This window comes from Chenopodium album, chromosome 24, assembly GCF_948465745.1.
Source record: "Chenopodium album chromosome 24, dcCheAlbu1.1, whole genome shotgun sequence".
Taxonomy (NCBI): Eukaryota; Viridiplantae; Streptophyta; class Magnoliopsida; order Caryophyllales; family Amaranthaceae; genus Chenopodium; species Chenopodium album.
In genome coordinates, this window is record NC_137857.1 from 16905855 (window position 1) to 16930341 (window position 24487).

General features: G+C 36.9%; 1 non-coding gene across 1 annotated transcript; it reads right to left on the reverse strand.

Moving 5' to 3' along the window:
- Nucleotides 1–7318: 7318 nt before the first annotated feature.
- On the reverse strand, nucleotides 7319–7424 carry LOC145612822 (small nucleolar RNA R71). Its single transcript, XR_014106739.1, has one exon. It is a non-coding gene; the product is annotated as a small nucleolar RNA R71 (small nucleolar RNA).
- Nucleotides 7425–24487: the final 17063 nt, after the last annotated feature.

The window sequence follows — 24487 nt, forward strand, 5'->3', positions numbered from 1 at the left end:
CAAAGGTATACACAAAAAGCGTGAGAACGCTTCCCCCCAAGCTTAAATGGAGCATTGTCCTCAATGCTCAAAAAGGGAGAAAACTGACATCAAAATAATTTTTTTCATTTTTCACTTTTTTTTTTCTTTTTTATTTTGATAGTGCTTTGTGCTCGCCTCTTGTAACTTTGGACGGCTTTTTCAACTTTTGCACTTATTATTTGTCCATGCCTTTTATAATGAAGGACGGCTTTTACTCATACTCATTTTCCTTCATAAAGAAATCATAACACAATCTTGCTTTCATAAGAACCAAACATTCCAACTTCTCCACCACAAACTCCATCAAGAATGATCAATTGCTTCACAAAAACCAAGAAAAGAAAGAGAATGAAACAAAAGGCCAAAGATCTAAAGATGTGGCTTGAAAAGAAGGTATAAGGCTCAAATGGTTGCAAGAAGGCAAATGTAAACCCAAAAATAAAGAATGAAATAAACTATCCTAAAAATGAAAAATACCTCCCCGAAAAAGGTGCCTTTTTCCTCCCTAAATGGTTCGGTCTCGGATTCAAGATCTATGAGTCAAGTTTCAAGATTAGGTTTGCAAAAAGTCAAGGATCCATGCCGCTCATACAAGTAAGGTAGAAGGCTTGAAAAACATAGAACTCACATGGTTGTAGCAAAAACTCACTATTGGTGTCAAATCGACTATATATAGGAAGCAACTACCAAACGGGCCATAAACAAGTAGAATCCGGCTTCATGTTCCCACTAGTTCTAACCAACTACCTTAGCATGCTTTATCCTAGAATCAACCAAGCGTACTCTCAAACCGTGCACACCGTTACCATTTAGGAAGAAAAGCATTCAATTATACAAGTCCAAATGTTATTATGTCCAAAACAAGAACAAAACAAAACACATTGCAAATTTGCCTTGATAGAAACAAAAATCTTTTTGGAGTTTTCAAAATATAAGAAACATGGAAAATCATATACAAAGGTGCAAAGCATATATGAATCAAAATCCCACCAAACATGATAGAATACCCTCCCCCAAGCTTGAATGAGACAATACACTCAAACATAAATCACATAATCCATGGGTGGGGAAAACAAGGAGATTAATCCAACAAACCAACATATGTCCAACATGGCATCATCCACTAGAGAAAGAGCAAGGAAGGATATTACCGGATATTAGGTGGGTGTAAATACCCGCAAATGACCCAATTAAACCTTTCATAGCTAATTTCTCAAGAATTGAACCTTGTTTCCATGTGCTAGCAAAAATAGGAGTCAACCTTCCTTGATTCTTGATCCAAATCGAAGCACCAAAGTATATCAAGTCATGTACCTAGCAAAAGGCACACAAAAATTTCCATGAGAGAAAAATCTATTCTAAAAAGAAAAGGAAAATCTAATCTAAAACACGGGTTACTTCCCGAGAAAGGCTTGCTTAAGGTCCAAGCTTGACCGCTCTAGTAAAATAATATTGCAACGATCGCAAGAGCTTGTCAAATGCACTACTACACATTTCATATGAGAGCAAGTATGCACATGACAAAAATAAGGCATGCAACAAGCATATTGCACACCTATGGTGTTGAGAAGAAGTATGTCAAGAAGAAGAAGGAGAGAATGGAAAAACAAGGATATAAGAAAAAGGAAGAGAAATTAAAGAAAAAGAAGAAGGCATACTCTTCCCAACAAAATATTTTTGGTTGAAAATCCCACCATCACCCTCAAAAGTCATCAAATGAGGCACTTGAGGGACTAAAGGCTTTTCAAGAGGAGGGGATATGAGAAAAGAAGGTAATGACATAGGATAAGAGGGAACAGGATCAAGCTTTCTTGAAAATGAGGTGTAAGGTGAAGGAATAGGAATTGGTTGCTCACTTACACCACTATCCATTGAAACACAAGCTCTCTCATCCAATGAACTTACATCCAAAGGGCTCTCCTCCAACTCATCATCATTCAAATCAAGCTCATTCTCAATTACATCCTCCTCACAAACTTCACACCCTAAGAGAGCTCTCAAAAGCTTTAAATCATGATCAAGGTTCAAAGGAAGCTCATCAAAGGGTTGAGGGTCAAACTTGGGAGGTAGCTCAAAATAATCATGAGAAGTACAATCTCCCTCTAAAAAGGCCTCATCCATCTCAATGGTGGAAAATGTAGAAGAGAAAGGGTCATCAAAGGTGAAAGAGGAGGGCAATGGTTGAAAATTTGAGATAGGAGTTGGAGATTCAACCTCACCAAACACTTCACTCTCATCTTCATAATCATCTAAAGTAGGTTCTACCTCCTCAACCTTATCACATGGAACCTCTTCTTCATAAAAATCATCTAAGCTCAAGGTCTCACCCTCCAAGAAACCATGGTCATCATACAAAGGAGATGGGGTGGAAGAAGGTTGGTCTTCAAAATTGAGGAATGGGGGAATGAAATTGCAATCAAGGGAGGTGGGTGGGGAAATGGACTCTTCAATTGGTTTTTTAACACTCAAAACCTCTTGGTTCTCATTACCCTCAACCATCCAATCTCCCATGGAGACTACTTCATCCTTCTCATCCTCACTCTCTCTCCTCACAACTTCTCCACGCTTCAAAAATTGCAATGTCCCATCCTTCTTAACTTTAATTAATGTTTCCTCAAAATTAAGAGAAGTCAACCATTTTAGTTTCTCTTCAACTCCATGTAAAGGGTCAATGGAACAAAATTCAAATTGGGAAGGAGGTTCAAAATGCAAACTCTCTTTTGGAACATCCATCTCTACACCCTTTTCCTCACTCATAGGCTTTCTAATGTCCTCGTCACACACCTTAGGCCTCTCAAAACAATCATCATCATCATGTTCCACATCTACCAAAGTAGTAGAAACTTCATTTACATTCAATATTGATGACAATTGACTCTCCATCTCCTCATCCTTTCTAAAAACAACCTCATTGCTCTCTTCCAACTTTTTCAACAATTCCATTTGGCTTCTTACAATCTTTAAATATCTCATCTCATTTGGTTCAAATTAGAATTCATCTCCAATTTTCTCAAAGAACCACCAATTTGATTATAAGAAGACTCAATGCTAGGCTCCAAGGTTGTCAAAGGTGAAGAGAGTTGAGGAACATAATGAGGAAAAGAATTATGAGAAAGCATGTGATGAGGATCAACACTAGAGATATGAGTGGCATCATTAACATGGGGGATGGGGGCACAAGAAGGCATGCAAGATTCATTATTTATGGAACATGTACCATAACAATCATCAATAGAAGCATTTGAACAACCATGACCACGATTATAACTATCTCTAGCAAACCATACATAAAAATCCCAAGCATCATCAATTGACAATGCCCGAAATCTACCATTAAACATGCTTTCAACAATGTCTCTAGTTTGCTTAGTTAAATTATGATAACAAATCTCACAAGCCTCCCAAAGATCATAACCATGGTAACTAATGAAGTCCTCTAATCTATTAAAGTACACCCAAAATGACTCATTCTCAAATTGAGGAAACGAGGTATTTTCCATTTTTATACAAAACAAGCAAAAATCAAATAAAAGAAAAGTATACACAAAGACCTAGACTCAAGCAATCAAAAACACTCAAACATAGACACCGTTCCCCGGCAACGGCGCCATTTTGACGTGGGAAAATTAGGTTGTTGAACTAATCCTCCTAAGCCAAACAAAATTTTTAAACACTCAACAAACCAAAATACAAGTATAGAAGTAAGTCAAGGGTCGAACCCAAAGGAACGGTAATGTCTAAGTGCTTTCAATTATGTGCCTAAGCTAGGTCGAAGACGAAGGGTAAAAGAGGACACTAACAACTACTAAGACAAAGAAATCAAACAAATAAAATACTAGGGATTAGGATTCACTTATATTAGAAATGAACAATGCAAATTGGTTTAGGAAGTTGACTAAGTCAAGCAATGTGAGGGATGATTAATTATGCAACCAAAAGAGCATATCAAGCTATTCTCCTAGAGGTCTAACTAGCGTCAACTACGATAAACTCTAGCTAGGAAACATCACAAGACACCTCAATCGTGTAAATGCAAGCCACAAATCAATGGTCCGTATCAATGTGAACTTACAATGCAATCTAGTATGAATAACTAGGGTGATCAAGCCTAAATCAAACACACACATGCACATAATCAATTAACCAATTTAATCACATCATTAACTCCATCAAAATCCCCAAGCTACATCAATCCATTACATAATATAAGCTTCACCAAATCCCTAACCAAACAACTACTCTAGCAACATCATCAATTCAACCAATCAACTAAAGAAATCAACAATCAAAGAAGAACAATTACTGTAATCAAACATCAATCATCAAATCATCAAATTCTAATCAAAATCAAACAATCCAAATATGAATACTAAACAAAACAATAAATGAGATAGAGTTTAGAAATGCTCATTGATAATAGAGTAGATCTCCAATACAATTGTCACCATTGGATCTTCAATCTCTCAATCACCATTAAAATTCTTCACTTTCTCTCTCTAAAATCTACTCCTAAAACTAAACCCTAAATCTAGAGAGAGAAGCTCTCCACTAAGCTAAGAATATGATCTAATTCTATTATGAAACTTCTTACTACAAAAATAGAAGGAAATAACTATATATACAAAGGAGAAGGTCGGTTTTGACGGCCAAGAATAGACCCACGCCGGTGCGGGCGCTCGGAGGAGAGAGAGCAGTGCGCACGGGACACACCTAGAAAGGTGCGCCCGCACACACCTCATGTGCGGCCGCACACGACATATGTGCGGCCGCACACTCCCCGAGTGCGCCCGCACATAACTGGCAGCCTCCTTTCTTCTTCTTCGTCCTAGCTCATGCGGTGCACACATCCTAGATGATGATGATGGAGGAAAAAGTAGGAAGAAACTTCCTTGGAAATCTTGAAGAAAATGAGCCATGAGAAAGGCATATACAAGGCCTTGAAGCATGCCCCTTGGATCCCCTCTTTGACTTGAAACTTCTTGCACAAGCTTTAGGCATGAAAACAATGAAAGATCATGTAGAGGAAGCTCGGGAATTCTTGGACAATCAATCACAACCTACAAACAAAGGATAAAAAGCAAGTAAAATAGAAAAATAACAAGTAAACTAGAAAAGGCATAAAATAGAGAAACTAACTACAAAAAGCATAAAATGAAGAAAACAAGAATAAAACTAAGGAAAACTAAAGAAAGGAGTAATAAAATGGAATGAAATTCATCCAAAAAGGGACCAAATGAGTGCCATAAATGTCACTCATCAAGTTCAAGGCAAGGAACAAACTTCCACTCATGGCTAGCGCTCTCGTGCATCACCATCATCACATGCCATGGTCCCGAGTGCGCAAAAGTGAAGATTTTTGGGCTACCTTTTTCATCACCATCGTACGAGCATGATGCTCGAGAGCGCACTTGAGCTCACCAGCAACCGTGCATCTTTGGCTCGAGGGGATCGCTAGCAGCAGCAGCATGGGGTGCGTGCGCGCAGACCTACCTGTGCGTGCGCGCAGGCCTCTCTGTGCGTGCGCACGGGAGTTGTTGTGCACACGCACCACCTCCTCCGTCCCTCTTTGTTTTGTTTTGTTATTTAAACCCCTTGACTTTTCCTTTTTCGGGGTGTGATGTTTTTCTTTGCACAAGACTATTTTTCCCCATTTTGTAGAGAGAGAAACACCCTTAGTTTACCTTTGGTAGAGAGAGAAAGTGTGGATTTCTCCATTGATGAGCTTGGATTTGGAAGAAGGAACTTGTTCAACCTTTGCAGATCGTCAACTTCAATTAATGAGCAATTTCTTACTCTTTCTCTTTACCTTTGCATTTTATTTTGTTTGCTTATTTTGATTCTCTTTCTTTGCTTATTAATCATGTTGATGCTTGATGATTGATATTGTTTCAATATGATTTGTGAGTAGTCACTTAGCCAAGGGTGTGGGGATGATGTAGTTGTTGTTTGTTCATGCTTATAGTGTTGGAATTGAATTGAATGTGATCAAAACCTTTGCATGCTTGATATTCTTTAATCTTCTTGCAAGTGCACATTGTTAGTTGATTAAAGGTGAATCTTTGCTAACATGAAACGGAAGTTGACTTAGTTAGGGTTCATTATTATCGATTGTTCTTTGATTGCACATCCCAATATATGGTTCTATTAAGGAAACATAGAGGCTATGTTAGAAGAAACCGATTAACCCCGGAAGGTGGCTAGATGGGACCTTACTTTGATATTCATGTATGTTTAGCTCACTATCGATTTGCTTCTATGTTATTGCATGTTCAAATGACACCTACATTTACCCATTCCCCTTGGTGCTTAGTTATATTGATTTTAATTCATTTTACTCTTAGGTTAATCTCTTAGTTATTCCCGTTCTTAGTCTCGAGATAGCTTAAAGTCTAGTGATGAATGCGGTGTTTATGTGCTTCTCCCTGTGGTTCGATCCCTCTTCTTGCCATATACTCGTATTAGGTTAGTTGAGTGTTATAAATTGTATTTGATTTAGGTGTAGTTGTCTAATGGCGGAATTATTTCCTTTATCAAATTGGCGCCGTTGTCGGGGAGACGGCTTCCATTGCTATTTCATTGCTTATTTGAGGCTATCTCGTCTTTTAATTGTTAGTGTTTGCTACTTTTTTACTTGTCAGTGCTTACGTTCTCCTTAGCTTTGTTGTATGAACAGAGGACGAACCCGCTCAAGGTCTTTGATTCCCATCGATCCATAGCTAGAGAGGTCTTTATCTTTACTTCAAAGAGAAGCGAGAGCAAGGAGTAGAAAACACCCCGACGAAAGAAGGAGTAAGAGAATTAGAAGTTACTCCACCCTCTTCACCATCAAGTGAAGAATTAGATAGCCCTAATTTATCATCAAGTCCGGAAATCAACCCTTTCTCAACCTTTAAGTTCGAGAGTGAAGAAGGTCCTAAAATGGTAGAGAATACACCATTGAGTCGTCTTGGGGCTCCCAAAGCCTTTAGAGCGCAAAGTGGGATCTTAACTCCTACTACTCAAGCCAACAATTTCGAGATCAAGCCCAATTTGATTGCTTTGATTGAGAGGAAACAATTCTAGGGTAGAAAGTTTGAGAGTCCTCATGAACATTAAAAAAAGTTTGAGAAATATTGTGACACAATAAAGGCCAATGGAGTGACTCAAGAATATATTCACCTCAAGATGTTTCCATTTTCTTTAATTGGGAGAGGTCTACAATGGTTAGAGAATGAGGTGCCCCCTAACTCTCTCACAACATGGGACCAAGTGACTACAGCTTTCTTGAGGAGATTTTATAACGATAGGAAGACTGCCGAGGCTCGGTCTTTGATCCAAGGTTTTCACCAAAAGAGTGGTGAGTCTCTAAGTGCGGCATGGGAACGATACAAAGAACTTCAACGTCAATGCCCACACCATGGGATACCCAAGTATCAACTCATTCACACTTTCTATGTAGGTCTCACACCTCAAGGGAGAACAAGCCTAGACGCCGCGGCCGGCGGTCCTATCATGAACAAAGGAGAGAATGAAGTGGAGTGCATCATAGAGGAGGCCGCAAAGCACTATGATGATTGTTATAAAGGAGAAGGGATGCTGCTTCTAGTAAGGGTGTTTATGCATTGGAGCAAGGCAACGCAATCAACCAAAGGGACGAGTTGATGAAAGAAAAGTCCAATCCTCATGGTAATACCTCCCCTTCAACCAAGGGAGGTGTTGGGGTATGGTTAGTCCAACTCATCGCAGAAACGACCCCGACACAAGGAACCACTCATAAGTAATAAAACCATAAAGCATAAATAAACACAAGAAAAGGAAGAACGAATCATACCCTTGAAGCGAGCTTCGCCCTCACAAAACGGGCTCTTACTTGAAAGCCTTGAGCACCGCAAATGCCGTGCCTCCAACGGTATCCACCCACAAAGGACGAACACGACTTTTTAGGTCCGTTACCTTGGAGTTAGCAAGGTCCGACATAAACCCAAGTGTTAATGGAGTTTAAGAGTTTTTCCCAAAATACGGAATGCTCTTTCTAACTCCCACTCAAGCAAAGAATTCTCAAGCCATGCCATGACTATTTATAAGGAAGTATGCTTTGTGAATTCCACTCATCTTTCAATGTGCGACTTTTCACAAAAAGATCCCACATGGAAAGATAGGTGAATTCAACCCATAGTTAAATAAACCAAGGAACAAGTAACAAGTGTCACATGGTTAGGAGTGGACCACTTTCTCACTTGGTCCCCAAGGCATTTCACATGCAATGTGAACTAACCATGTGTCACCGACCCTTGAGCCCCAAGTTGGGTTCGATGAGGCCATTTTATTTTGGCCCGTGACCATGACCCTTCACCCCGGGTCCACGGCCCCTTGCCACTTGTGACGCCACCGTGGCGCACCGCCACCATGGCGCGCTACCACGTGGCATGCTGCCTACGTGGCACGCTGCCACTTGGTGGCTGTCACTAGGTGGCTGCCAACGTGGCGGCTGCCACATGGCGACTACTAATGTGGCTGCCATGCGTGCTGCCACGTGTGCTGCCACATGGCGTTTTGCCATGTGTGCTGCCACGTGGCACGCTACTATTAGGCACACTTTCCTTGTTACTTGAAGCATTTTCCCGTCTCGCCAAATCCTAAATGTTGGCTCGACATTTGAGATTCTTCGACGCTCGGTTTCGACGCTCCATGCTCAAATTTCCGGCGTCTAAATATTTAATACCCGTATATTTTGCTTGGGTGTGACCCGAAGGGTTCAGTCAAGATTAAGCTGTAATATTAATTATATTAATTTTACTTATTGGAAGCGGCCTCTACCCAGGCATTCCGATCACTTGACCTTACTGAATGTATTAGCTTTCTAATAATTCTGAACCCGCTATCAGAATAATACACTTGTTCAAAGGACACCATTCCATTCAATCTCCAACTTATCCTTCCAGACAAGTGTGCATTTAGTGTATAGCCCCTTTCCTATGTCTCTTCATGAACTACAGAGTAAGATTACTCGTCATCTCTGTTACGTCCAGAAGTGTTTCTCGAAATCCGAGTTTGATTGTCAATAAGCAGATGATTTCTAAAATCCATCCGAGCACGGCCATGCATTTTCATAGTCTCGCTCTTCAAGAGGCCTTGTAAATAACAAGACATGTTCCCTATTATTAGTAGGGGGACATTTCCAGTCTTGTAATGTAGGTTCTCTTGCTAAGAGGACCTAGCCGCCCAATATATGTCGTTATAATCTCCAGTTACGGCAGACGTTTGACGGATACCAAAAACGGACTAGTACTCAAACAAGAGACCTCCCACTACTCATGGTCGAGGAAAAGAGTTCCGATAGTAATAATGAGAAAAATACTTATGACGATTTTTAAATCTCTTAAAGTATTCTCATAGGTCGATCCAGTATGGTTCTAAACCAATACCTGTGCAAATGATTTATATCCTCATAGCACAAGAAACAGTGCTATAAATCATACTACACACTAATCTCTAATGGTCATTAATCGTCCACAAATAAATGACCTTGTTTAGGGATAATTTTCGATTAAAATATTCAATGTTCACTTAATAGGTGTTTCTTTATCCAAGCCATTGACTTGATACCGTATTTTGAATATTTATTAAAATCGAATGGACTCATTATTTAATTCTAAACCACAATTAAATAGTTTTGTGGAATATTTAGAAATATTTTATTCCACTATGAAACTTCACAATGTTTCATCTTATGATAAATGGTTTTTCCCAAATGTTTTAAGAGTAGTACTCTTCATAAAACATTCATAGAAATCACACTCATATTTGATATGCTTGATTTCTTTCATGCAATTATGAATGTTGTTGTTCACTTATTGCATAGGTTTAGTTATAATTACTTTGCAAACATTAGCATCTTCATTATCCACCATTTCCATAATAAGATGATAAAATTTTGAGAGTGTTAATGGATTACATGTGATTTAGGATTTATTGTCCAAGCAATGGCTCCCACTCATTTTTATGATTTGAGACCTTCTACTTGACAACCTACAATCATCAACGTTCAACAACGAACTTTTCCATTTAACATCTATCTTATTATTGCCTTTAAGGCAACAATATTCTCTACATATGTTTTAGTAGACTCTTTGATGATACCTTGCATGGATTTCACTCCAAACGACCTCACAATGATTTGGAATACTCTAATCACTTGCGATCATGGAAATTTATCTTAAATTTCCGCACATTATACATGGATGCATATCCATGTTACCATTCTCAAGCCACGACACTTCTTGCCTCGTGCTTATAAATGGTTTCCTTGCTAAGGATCTAATCCTTGTTAAGGTTTGTGTTTGCAACATCAAAACTCAAATTATATTTGTTTCCATGCGTCAAGAACTCATCCAACTACTTATCTAAGTTCTATGGATGTTCTTGACTATAATATATTGATCTAATACTTAGATTAATGCCGATTGGTATTATATACGTACTTCACATGCTATAAGCATGTAAGTCATCTGACGATTCCATATCATAGCTTTACATGATGGATTTAATGCTAGAATGATTCTCAATTTTATTCCACCCATGTGACATTTAGCTCATACAGTTACACTGAGTCTTGCCAAATTGTTCACTATATGATATGGTTGAAAGTCTCTTACTAGAGTCTTTCTTGTTTGACTTAGTACTTAGCCTAGCTTATACTTAGTTCAATTATTTACTTAGCTTCATACATATGGGTCGAAAGCCTTTCAAAGTCCTTCATGTTTAACATGGTAATTTCTTTTACTCATTTAAACATTTAATTAAGTCTATACCATAGTACTTAATTCCCAACATGTACTAAGTATCGTCTTTAGCTCGGTCCATTGTCAAAAATACTTTCAAATCTAAGCATTTAGCATTTGATATTTGTTTCACAACAGAGTTCGTAAACTTCTTGTTGGACCATTACTTTTGCTCCCATTAAACTTCTTGTTCATCAGAATTTCTATGTTTCTCCATAAGTCAATCCTCTTATTAACTTTATGAGAAAACACGTTCCAATTCCTTCATGCAATGCTTCCTTTAATCCCATGACGGATTCCATGTGCTTAATTACTTTCAAATCTAGCATTATTTAGATTTACAAAACCCTTAGACTATTCCATAGTCACTTCCAAAATCCTATTTTGGGTAGGCGGTTTTGGTATCTATTTTGCCATATTTCATATGTGCAATTTTGCTAGATCAATCACGAAAAGACTTAAGCATTCCGATTGGTGAATATGTTTTTATTAAAATCAACTCCTTGAAATTAATAAAATCTCCTTTTCAACCAATCTAGCTATGTATGCATATACATTTCCACATCTGTTAGTTTTCTCCTTGAAAAGTTATTTGCAATCGATGGATCTTTCATCCTTCATGCAAATTAATTAAGTTTCGAACATGATTTTCAAACATGGAGTCTATTTCGGATTTTCATGGCCTTTAACCATCATTCGGAATTTGGATTTGTCGTAGCTATCTTACAAGACATTATTCCTTTTCTTGTAAGTCTTAGGTTTATTTCTAACTTAATAGAAAATTTATAGGATTCAATCCAAGCCTTTGGTGAATTCTATACCTATACGGGGTAATTGCATCAAACACTGAGTTTTAAGGCGCTTTCAAAGCCCTTTATTATGTTGATCTTACTCCAACATTTTTAATGTTTTGTGAGTAATGAATTCTCTTTTAAGGCACTTGTAAAGTCCTTTTGAGTATTCTTGATCAAGCATTCTCATGAAGTCCTTTAAGGTCTTCCAAGATTCTTAGTTCTAGTTTGTTGCTAAGCTCGATGGTCATCGAGTTCATTTTCCTCCCACTTGTCGTTTTGGAAACATGTTACTTTCCAGAAAGACACTACTTAGAGCAACAAATATTTTTGTTCTCAATTAGGTTGTGGAGGTAATGCCCGTAGTCTCACTTGAATGCTTACAAAGAGACATGTATATTATCTTTGGGTAAAAGTTCGTTGTGAAACAAACAGTTAGCTCCCACTTGAGCTATCTTAGTCTTTATTGAGCCATTCAGCTCCCACTGAGCCACCTAGCTCCCACTGAGCCACTTAACTCACACTGAGCTAGTGAACTCCCACTGAGACTAAGAGCCTTAGACATATACTTGAAAAGACTTTTAGAAGTTATTTCTATCCATAACTGAATATGGCATCCTTTCTTAGCTTCGATATATTGTTTAGCGTAACATTAGTCATTTGTGCAAATCTTTAAGAACTTTATAGGAAGGGTTGTGAACCATCATCGTTCGAGTCATTTTCAAATGACATCGAGGTCTCCGTGAGGACACACTATGTTCTTTGTGGAGTTCTTAATGAAAATTTCCATTCATAACTTTGAGATGGTCACGCTTGGCTCAAGCAAACATTTCTCGATCTAATCTAGACGTTTTGATATCTTGCCAAGTCGATTCTGTACTTCACTGGACTCTTGAGCTACTCAGGTCAAGTTTGTTCACATTATAGCCATATCCTTTCAAATTCTTTGTGAAACATTGAAGTAATAGAATCTTCTTTAACCTTTGGAGTCAATTGTCTATACAAAGAACAATAGCTCTCTGCTTTGTCGGTTTCAACAAGTAAGACTTGCTTGTCTTAGAATGATTCCAATTCGAGCAACTATCGTTCTTGTCGACGTGACATTGCTAAAGATGTTTGGAATGCAAATCAAGCCCATGACTTAGACTTAGTGAGTTTATCATGTTAAGGAAATGTTTGTTTATAATCAAGCATTCTTGACTCAACGCTTGGATAACCATGCCATTCAAATAAATCTTGCAACTATTGCTCATTACTTTGAATGTGAGTCTTTCCGTGTGTAAACGGATCAATTGCTGATTATGGAACATAATAACCATTACTTGTTCCAGCCTTTGGCTTAAAAGGTCTTTAAACAAATCATACGACCTTACAACTGATGTAGCTCTTCTTGCTTCATTTTAAGCTTGTAAGTCGATAACTTAGCTTAACTTCAAGCAGTATCCGATACTTGTGAAGATAACGAATTGCTAAGTTAACTACAATAACATGAACTCGGCTAGCTAAGTGTGGTTTTTGCCTCGTTTTGCGTGCCATGGCCTCGGGATTTTGATCCCATTTCGCGAGACATAATTAATTAATTCTAAATTAATTTTAGAACTAACTTAATGAGCAAAAATGAAAATTTTTAAACAAGTCCAACTTAATAAAATTTCAAAGTGCAAATAACCAAAATAATTCCAAGAACCATTCTTAATTAAATTGGTTTTGCTTGGTGCAATAACAAAGTTGAGGCAATTTCTCACTTTTAATTTAATCAATTTAAATTAAACTTGAGAATTTGACAAAGTAAGGGGAAGTTGGAAAAATATGAACTTTAATGTTCAAATGAAAATTCCAACATCTAAATTTTGTGAATCCTTGAAAATTATATCTTCCAACATGAAGATAACCAAATTTCTATCACAAAAATTGAAACTTTATGTTTCCAATCAACTCAAAATGATCAAAACAACAAAGTTTAACACAAAATAACATGGAATATAGTGGTTTTTAAAGTTTCAATCACTTATCACAAATAAACACTACCACAAAAAGTGGAATAAGCAACACGCAATATATAACTGTCAAGTTACAAAGGCGATCTCTAGAATAATATAGAACGCCTATGTATGATAAGCATTTTGTATCTTGAAACCTATAGAACGCCTATCTAAGTTAACAGCTCTATTTGACATATCCAAATATAACACTATACAATATAGAACGCCTCTATTTGTTAACCGATCTATATCATGTAAAAATAAAAAAAAATTAAAATTAAAAAAAAAAAACTTTACATACAAATAACAAAAAATAAATAAATAAAACCCTCAAACCCTAACTCCTATTTCTTCTCCAGCCGTTTCATTCCCCTCAATTCCTCAACTCTAATTTCCTCTCTCATTGCATTCCCTCAGATCACCACCTTCATTCCCTCAATCACCACCTTCAACATTAATCACCACCTCAGATCGCTAGCAATCACTAGCCTAACGCCTGCAAACTACAACAACCACCAACCCTACGCCTACAACCACAACCAATTCTAGCAGCGGCATAACCCGCCGTTTCTCCTTCGCGCTCCATCCCACAGCACCTGACAAACACATGCAAAATGGAGTTATTTACTGAGTTTTAAAGTCGGAGTTTAACACCAAGCGCAATCAATCGACGAAAACGGAGTTGGATCCCGATGAAGCTTCCGCCGACGATGAAGATGATCTATGGTCAAATTATCTTCAGGTTTTTTTTTCTACTTTATTTCTCTTTTTATACGATTTTATCAATTGGTGATTATATGTTAAGTGGGGCTTTTTGAGTTTCTGGGTTCACCACCCACAATTCAACCACCGTCTACCACTTCCAAAATGAATGAACTAGCAACAACTAGTTTGTGTTTAATTCTCAATCTATTTAGATCTAAAATTTCTGATATTAATCTTTAGATTTGGTTGTAAATTCAATTATAATATATCTAAAATTGTTCGTCATTATTTTAGATCTAAAATTTCTGATTTTTAATTTCGATCTAAAACTCTAATTTTCAATTTTTTTTTAAGGAAAAATTCTTATTTTCATTGTTGCTGGTAAATCAATACTATGAGAGTATGAAATAGTTAGAAGATACAGTGATTCTTGTGAGTATTATTTTCATAGAGTTGCTAAATTTATGGTCTTACTTTTCTAATCATTTGTCATGAAATGTTATAGAATTGAATTGACTTTTTTATTTTGGGGGAATTTTGTTTCAAATGTTGGAATTAATTATTGCTCATAATTTTTCCGCAGGTATTGAAAGGGTGAAGAAATATCTATGGAGGTGGGATGGAATTCGACAGCAATTAACATTTGCCTTATAAAATGAAAACTGGCAGATAATTTTGTGACTTTTTTTATTTCTTGACTTGTAATTTTTTTGAAATTGTATATTGTATTGTAATTATTTTTAAATTAATACAATGATAAAATTATGGTGTATTACTTCTTATGGAATTATTATTTTTGTTGTTATTATTATTATTATTATTATTATTATTATATTAATAATAATAATAATTTTTTTTTTTAAAAAATAGTAAGGAAAAGAGAACTGTCATCTTATATAGGCGTTCTCTATTTATTTGGATATAGAGCGCCTATCCTAAGATGACAGTTCTGTTTTTCTTGTTTTTTAATTGTTTTTTACATAGAATTGGAAACGCCTATCTTAGATAGGCGTTCTATATACTATTAGTTATAAAACGCCTCTAACAGGCGTTCTGTAGACTTTATAGGGCACCCCCTCAGAAGAACGCCTCTAAGGCGTTCTCTATTGCCCATTTTAGGCGTTCTCTATTGTCCATTTTGTGGTAGTGAAAGATTGAATCTTTAACACTTAGGAAGCCTCAAAACAAAAATTTTCACACTAAAAAGAAATTAGTTTGCAATTGTGTGAAAATAAATCAACCTTTAAGCATCAAATACTACCAAGTAAGTGTGCTTTAAGGAGACTAAAAATTGCAGAAAATAATGCAAATAATCAACCACATAATCAACAAGTTATGCCATTAGTTTCAAGGTTATAAAAGACTTAAAATTTTTCGTGAAAAATGAAAAATCCCTCGAAAAAGGCATTAATGGTCAGAATTTGGCTAAAATCACAGTCCCAAGGGACAAAAAACCTTAATAGAACGCCTTTCCTACCCAAAATTCACTACTTTTGGGCCAAAATCTAGGTTCTGGGCCAAATTCGACATTACAAAACGGGATTAAAATTAATAACACCGAGCTACTAATCTAATTAGTAACTTAAACCAGAAAAATAAGCCAAAATAAACCTTGAAAAACAAGATTATAAAAATAAACGAGCGGGGCTCCGATACCGCTGTTGGGGTTTGGTGAGTCCAACTCACCGCGGAAACGACCCCGACCCAAGGAACCACTCGTATTTAATAAAACCATAAAGCATAAATAAACACAAGAAAAGGAAGAACGAATCATACCCTTGAAGCGAGCTTTGCCCTCACAAAACGGGCTCTTACTTGAAAGCCTTGAGCACCGCAAATGCCGTGCCTCCAACGGTATCCACCCACAAAGGACGAACACGACTTTTTAGGTCCGTTACTTTGGAGTTAGCAAGGTCCGACATAAACCCAAGTGTTAATGGAGTTTAAGAGTTTTTCCCAAAATACGGAATGCTCTTTCTAACTCCCACTCAAGCAAAGAATTCTCAAGCCATGCCATGACTATTTATAAGGAAGTATGCTTTGTGAATTCCACTCATCTTTCAATGTGCAACTTTTCACAAAAAGATCCCACATGGAAAGATAGGTGAATTCAACCCTTAGTTAAATAAACCAAGGAACAAGTAACAAGTGTCACATGGTTAGGAGTGGGCCACTTTCTCACTTGGTCCCCAAGGCATTTCACATGCAATGTGAACTAACCATGTGTCACCCAACCTTGAGCCCCAAGTTGGGTTCGATGAGGCCATTTTATTTTGGCCCGTGACCATGACCCTTCACCCCGGGTCCACGGCCCCTTGCCACTTGTGACGCCACCGTGGCGCACCGCCACCATGGCGCGCTACCACGTGGCATGCTGCCTACGTGGCACGCTGCCACTTGGTGGCTGCCAACGTGGCGGCTGCCACATGGCGACTGCTAACGTGGCTGCCATGCGTGATGCCACGTGTGCTGCCACATGGCGTTTTGCCATGTGTGCTGCCACGTGGCACGCTACTATTGGGCACACTTTCCTTGTTACTTGAAGCATTTTCCTGTCTCGCCAAATCCTAAATGTTGGCTCGACATTTGAGATTCTCCGACGCTCGGTTTCGACGCTCCATGCTCAAATTTCCGACGTCTAAATATTTGATACCCGGGCGACGAATTAATTTTTTCCGAATTAATTCGTCGAGTCGGTTCGTATATTTTGCTTGGGTGTGACCCGAAGGGTTCAGTCAAGATTAAGCTGTAATATTAATTATATTAATATTACTTATTGGAAGCGGCCTCTACCCAGGCATTCCGATCACTTGACCTTACTGAATGTATTAGCTTTCTAATAATTCTGAACCCGCTATCAGAATAATACACTTGTTCAAAGGACACCATTCCATTCAATCTCCCACTTGTGCATTTAGTGTATAGCCCCTTTCCTATGTCTCTTCATGAACTACAGAGTAAGATTACTCGTCATCTCTGTTACGTCCAGAAGTGTTTCTCGAAATCCGAGTTTGATTGTCAATAAGCAGATGATTTCTAAAATCCATCCGAGCACGGCCATGCATTTTCATAGTCTCGCTCTTCAAGAGGCCTTGTAAATAACAAGACATGTTCCCTATTATTAGTAGGGGGACATTTCCTGTCTTGTAATGTAGGTTCTCTTGCTAAGAGGACCTAGCCGCCCAATATATGTCGTTATAATCTCCAGATACGGCAGACGTTTGACGGATACCAAAAACGGACTAGTACTCAAACAAGAGACCTCCCACTACTCATGGTCGAGGAAAAGAGTTTCGATAGTAATAATGAGAAAAATACTTATGACGATTTTTAAATCTCTTAAAGTATTCTCATAGGTCGATCCAGTATGGTTCTAAACCAATACCTGTGCAAATGATTTATATCCTCATAGCACAAGAAACAGTGCTATAAATCATACTACAAACTAATCTCTAATGGTCATTAATCGTCCACAAATAAATGACCTTGATTAGGGATAATTTTCGATTAAAATATTCAATGTTCACTTAATAGGTGTTTCTTTATCCAAGCCATTGACTTGATACCGTATTTTGAATATTTATTAAAATCGAATGGACTCATTATTTAATTCTAAACCACAATTAAATAGTTTTGTGGAATATTTAGAAATATTTTATTCCACTATGAAACTTCACAATGTTTCATCTTATGATAAATGGTTTTTCCCAAATGTTTTAAGAGTAGTACTCTTCATAAAACATTCATAGAAATCACACTCATATTTGATATGCTTGATTTCTTTCATGAAATTATGAATGTTGTTGTTCACTTATTGCATAGGTTTAGTTATAATTACTTTGCAAACATTAGCATCTTCATTATCCACCATTTCCATAATAAGATGATAAAATTTTGAGAGTGTTAATGGATTACATGTGATTCAGGATTTATTGTCCAAGCAATGGCTCCCACTCATTTTTATGATTTGAGACCTTCTACTTGACAACCTACAATCATCAACGTTCAAAAACGAACTTTTCCATTTAACATCTATCTTATTATTGCCTTTAAGGCAACAATATTCTCTACATATGTTTTAGTAGACTCTTTGATGATACCTTGCATGGATTTCACTCCAAACGACTCACAATGATTTGGAATACTCTAATCACTTGCGATCATGGAAATTTATCTTAAATTTCCGCACATTATACATGGATGTATATCCATGTTACCATTCTCAAGCCACGACACTTCTTGCCTCGTTCTTATAAATGGTTTCCTTGCTAAGGATCTAATCCTTGTTAAGGTTTGTGTTTGCAACATCAAAACTCAAATTATATTTGTTTCCATGCGTCAAGAACTCATCCAACTACTTATCTAAGTTCTATGGATGTTCTTGACTATAATATATTGATCTAATACTTAGATTAATGCCGATTGGTATTATATACGTACTTCACATGCTATAAGCATGTAAGTCATCTGACGATTCCATATCATAGCTTTACATGATGGATTTAATGCTAGAATGATTCTCAATTTTATTCCATCCATGTGACATTTAGCTCATACAGTTACACTGAGTCTTGCCAAATTGTTCGCTATATGATATGGTTGAAAGTCTCTTACTAGAGTCTTTCTTGTTTGACTTAGTACTTAGCCTAGCTTATACTTAGTTCAATTATTTACTTAGCTTCATACATATAGGTCGAAAGCCTTTCAAAGTCCTTCATGTTTAACATGGTAATTTCTTTTACTCATTTAAACATTTAATTAAGTCTATACCATAGTACTTAATTCCCAACATGTACTAAGTATCGTCTTTAGCTCGGTCCATTGTCAAAAATACTTTCAAATCTAAGCATTTAGCATTTGATATTTGTTTCACAACAGAGTTCGTAAACTTCTTGTTGGACCATTACTTTTGCTCCCATTAAACTTCTTGTTCATCAGAATTTCTATGTTTCTCCATAAGTCAATCCTCTTATTAACTTTATGAGAAAACACGTTCCAATTCCTTCATGCAATGCTTCCTTTAATCCCATGACGGATTCCATGTGCTTAATTACTTTCAAATCTAGCATTATTTAGATTTACAAAACCCTTAGACTATTCCATAGTCACTTCCAAAATCCTATTTTGGGTAGGCGGTTTTGGTATCTATTTTGCCATATTTCATATGTGCAATTTTGCTAGATCAATCTCGAAAAGACTTAAGCATTCCGATTGGTGAATATGTTTTTATTAAAATCAACTCCTTGAAATTAATAAAATCTCCTTTTCAACCAATCTAGCTATGTATGCATATACATTTCCACATCTGTTAGTTTTCTCCTTGAAAAGTTATTTGCAATCGATGGATCTTTCATCCTTCATGCAAATTAATCAAGTTTCGAACATGATTTTCAAACATGGAGTCTATTTCGGATTTTCATGGCCTTTAAACATCATTCGGAATTTGGATTTGTCGTAGCTATCTTACAAGACATTATTCCTTTTCTTGTAAGTCTTAGGTTTATTTCTAACTTAATAGAAAATTTATAGGATTCAATCCAAGCCTTTGGTGAATTCTATACCTATACGGGGTAATTGCATCAAACACTGAGTTTTAAGGCGCTTTCAAAGCCCTTTATTATGTTGATCTTACTCCAACATTTTTAATGTTTTGTGAGTAATGAATTCTCTTTTAAGGCACTTGTAAAGTCCTTTTGAGTATTCTTGATAAAGCATTCTCATGAAGTCCTTTAAGGTCTTCCAAGATTCTTAGTTCCAGTTTGTTGCTAAGCTCGATGGTCATCGAGTTCATTTTCCTCCCACTTGTCGTTTTGGAAACATGTTACTTTCCAGAAAGACACTACTTAGAGCAACAAATATTTTTGTTCTCAATTAGGTTGTGGAGGTAATGCCCGTAGTCTCACTTGAATGCTTACAAAGAGACATGTATATTATCTTTGGGTAAAAGTTTGTTGTGAAACAAACAGTTAGCTCCCACTTGAGCTATCTTAGTCTTTATTGAGCCATTCAGCTCCCACTGAGCCACCTAGCTCCCACTGAGCCACTTAGCTCACACTGAGCTAGTGAACTCCCACTGAGACTAAGAGCCTTAGACATATACTTGAAAAGACTTTTAGAAGTTATTTCTATCCATAACTGAATATGGCATCCTTTCTTAGCTTCGATATATTGTTTAGCGTAACATTAGTCATTTGTGCAAATCTTTAAGAACTTTATAGGAAGGGTTGTGAACCATCATCGTTCGAGTCATTTTCAAATGACATCGAGGTCTCCGTGAGGACACACTATGTTCTTTGTGGAGTTCTTAATGAAAATTTCCATTCATAACTTTGAGATGGTCACGCTTGGCTCAAGCAAACATTTCTCGATCTAATCTAGACGTTTTGATATCTTGCCAAGTCGATTCTGTACTTCACTGGACTCTTGAGCTACTCAGGTCAAGTTTGTTCACATTATAGCCATATCCTTTCAAATTCTTTGTGAAACATTGAAGTAATAGAATCCTCTTTAGCCTTTGGAGTCAATTGTCTATACAAAGAACAATAGCTCTCTGCTTTGTCGGTTTCAACAAGTAAGACTTGCTTGTCTTAGAATGATTCCAATTCGAGCAACTATCGTTCTTGTCGACGTGACATTGCTAAAGATGTTTGGAATGCAAATCAAGCCCATGACTTAGACTTAGTGAGTTTATCATGTTAAGGAAATGTTTGTTTATAATCAAGCATTCTTGACTCAACGCTTGGATAACCATGCCATTCAAATAAATCTTGCAACTATTGCTCATTACTTTGAATGTGAGTCTTTCCGTGTGTAAACGGATCAATTGCTGATTATGAAACATAATAACCATTACTTGTTCCAGCCTTTGGCTTAAAAGGTCTTTAAACAAAACATACGACCTTACAACTGATGTAGCTCTTCTTGCTTCATTTTAAGCTTGTAAGTCGATAACTTAGCTTAACTTCAAGCAGTATCCGATACTTGTGAAGATAACGAATTGCTAAGTTAACTACAATAACATGAACTCGGCTAGCTAAGTGTGGTTTTTGCCTCGTTTTGCGTGCCATGGCCTCGGGATTTTGATCCCATTTCGCGAGACATAATTAATTAATTCTAAATTAATTTTAGAACTAACTTAATGAGCAAAAATGAAAATTTTTAAACAAGTCCAACTTAATAAAATTTCAAAGTGCAAATAACCAAAATAATTCCAAGAACCATTCTTAATTAAATTGGTTTTGCTTGGTGCAATAACAAAGTTGAGCAATTTCTCACTTTTAATTTAATCAATTTAAATTAAACTTGAGAATTTGACAAAGTAAGGGGAAGTTGGAAAAATATGAACTTTAATGTTCAAATGAAAATTCCAACATCTAAATTTTGTGAATCCTTGAAAATTATATCTTCCAACATGAAGATAACCAAATTTCTATCACAAAAATTGAAACTTTATGTTTCCAATCAACTCAAAATGATCAAAACAACAAAGTTTAACACAAAATAACATGGAATATAGTGGTTTTTAAAGTTTCAATCACTTATCACAAATAAACACTACCACAAAAAGTGGAATAAGCAACACGCAATATATAACTGTCAAGTTACAAAGGCGATCTCTAGAATAATATAGAACGCCTATGTATGATAAGCATTTTGTATCTTGAAACCTATAGAACGCCTATCTAAGTTAACAGCTCTATTTGACATATCCAAATATAACACTATACAATATAGAACGCCTCTATTTGTTAACCGATCTATATCATGTAAAAATAAAAAAAATTAAAATTAAAAAAAAAAAAAACTTTACATACAAATAACAAAAAATAAATAAATAAAACCCTCAAACCCTAACTCCTATTTCTTCTCCAGCCGTTTCATTCCCCTCAATTCCTCAACTCTAATTTCCTTTCTCATTGCATTCCCTCAGATCACCACCTTCATTCCCTCAATCACCACCTTCAACATTAATCACCACCTCAGATCGCTAGCAATCACTAGCCTAACGCCAGCAAACTACAACAACCACCAACCCTACGCCTACAACCACAACCAACTCTAGCAGCGGCATAACCCACCGCTTCTCCTTCGCGCTCCATCCCACAGCACCAGACAAACACATGCAAAATGGAGTTATTTACTGAGTTTTAAAGTCGGAGTTTAACACCAAGCGCAATCAATTGACGAAAAAGGAGTTGGATCCCGATGAAGCTTCCGCCGACGATGAAGATGATCTATGGTCAAATTATCTTCAGGTTTTTTTTTCTACTTTATTTCTCTTTTTATACGATTTTATCAATTGGTGATTATATGTTAAGTGGGGCTTTTTGAGTTTCTGGGTTCACCACTGATAAGTGACATTTATGTCACTCCTAGGGGTAGTGTTTAGGTTATTTTCGTGTTTATTTTCCCTTATTTTACCTTTTATTCTCTTGTTTTCTCTTTATTAAAGCTTCTAGTTATTTTGGTAATTTTGGAGTGTTTTAGTTTATTTTCTTTATTTTATTAGTTTTAGTTTATTTTCCTATTTTATTTTATTTTATTTACTTCTATTTTATTATATTTTATTTTATTTGTCGTGGTTTTGTTTTATTTCATCCTTTGTTTATTTTCATTTTATTTTATTTTATCTTTGTCCCGATTCTCCCTTGTGTTTATTTGGTTGTGTAGGATCGTGCTCGGAGATCGGAGGTTCGAGTCAAAGGTGTCAATCCATGAAGCTTTCAAGCCCCAAACTTGCTGCTGCCCCTTAACCTTCACCCCACATCCCACCTTATCCTCCACTACACACATCACCACTCAGCAACACCACCACACACACACCACACTCCCCTGTTCTTACGCATCACACTCCCTGCTCTTCCCCTGTGCCAGCCTACGCTTATCAAACAACCAATAAACCACCAAAATACCTTCATCCACCTCACGCAAGCCACAATTCACTAACAGCAACTAAACAGCCACACCACCTCGCAACATCCCTGCTTCCCCTTTTCACGAACTGCAATATGCAACAACAACAACAACAACTCGTCAATTCCCCTGTTCCCTCACCTCACAAACACGACTCCACTCACAATACCACCATTAACACCACTCACGCACTCCCACCACCAAAACACTCGCAACCACCACACATCACCACACTAACAGCACCGCAGCCACCAATCAAAGCCGCCGCACACAGCAGCAGCGCCAAATCAAAGCAGCCCGCAACCCATAGCTCCAATTCATCTCAATTCTCGATACCCTTTGGAGCGGGCACTCACTCCACCGAAGCGGCCGCTCCATTTCGTTCAATTTCTCCAATTTGAGGCAGAAGCTCAGAGTGGACGCTCCAATGGGTATGAGCGGCCGCTCCATTTTTATCGAGTTTAATCGTACGGATTAATGAAGTTGGACGGCTGCGATTAACCCACTTAAATCAACGGTGAGATCGGTGATGATGGTTCTTGAATGGGTGATTATGGCCGTTGATGTTGATTTGATGATGATGATTGATGATGGAATTAGTGAGGCGTGAAGCAGGGGATCAAACCCCATTTGAGCAGCTAAAGAATCGAAGAAGGAGGGGGGTCTGATGTTTTTGGGGGGATTTGGGTTTTAATTATTTTCTTTTCTTTTTATTTTTATTTCCTTTTTCCTTTCTCTTTTATTTTTCTTTTTATTTCTTTTTATTTTCTTTATTTATTTTTCTTATTTTCTTAGCTTAGTATTTATACCCATTTTTGGGGTAATTAGAAAGAACTTTCAATCACCAATAATTTTATTCTACTCTCTAATTTAGTTTTAGGAGAGCTTCTCTCTCTAGGGTTAGCTTAGGATTAGGGTAGTTTAGAGAGAGAAAGTGAGGGTTTTCACCATTGTTGAGCTTGGATTTTGAAGAAGAAATTGATCACCTTATCTATTGATTTACATCTTCAATCAATGAGAATCTCTAACTCTCTCTCCTCTATTTTTATTGCTTTATTTTTATTATTGTTTTAGTTGTTGGTATTACTTGTTAATCATGTTGATTCTTGGTTATTTGTTAATATAATTAATCATGTTATTATCATGATTAGTGAGTAATTTCCCCATTAAGGGGATGGTTGTGGTGTAGTTGGATCTTGAGCATGTTCTAGGTTTAGAGTTGATTTATTTGTGATTAAAGTCTTTATATGCTTGATATTCTTTAATCTTCTTGCAAGTGCACATTGTTGGTTGATTAAAGGTGAATCTTTGCTAA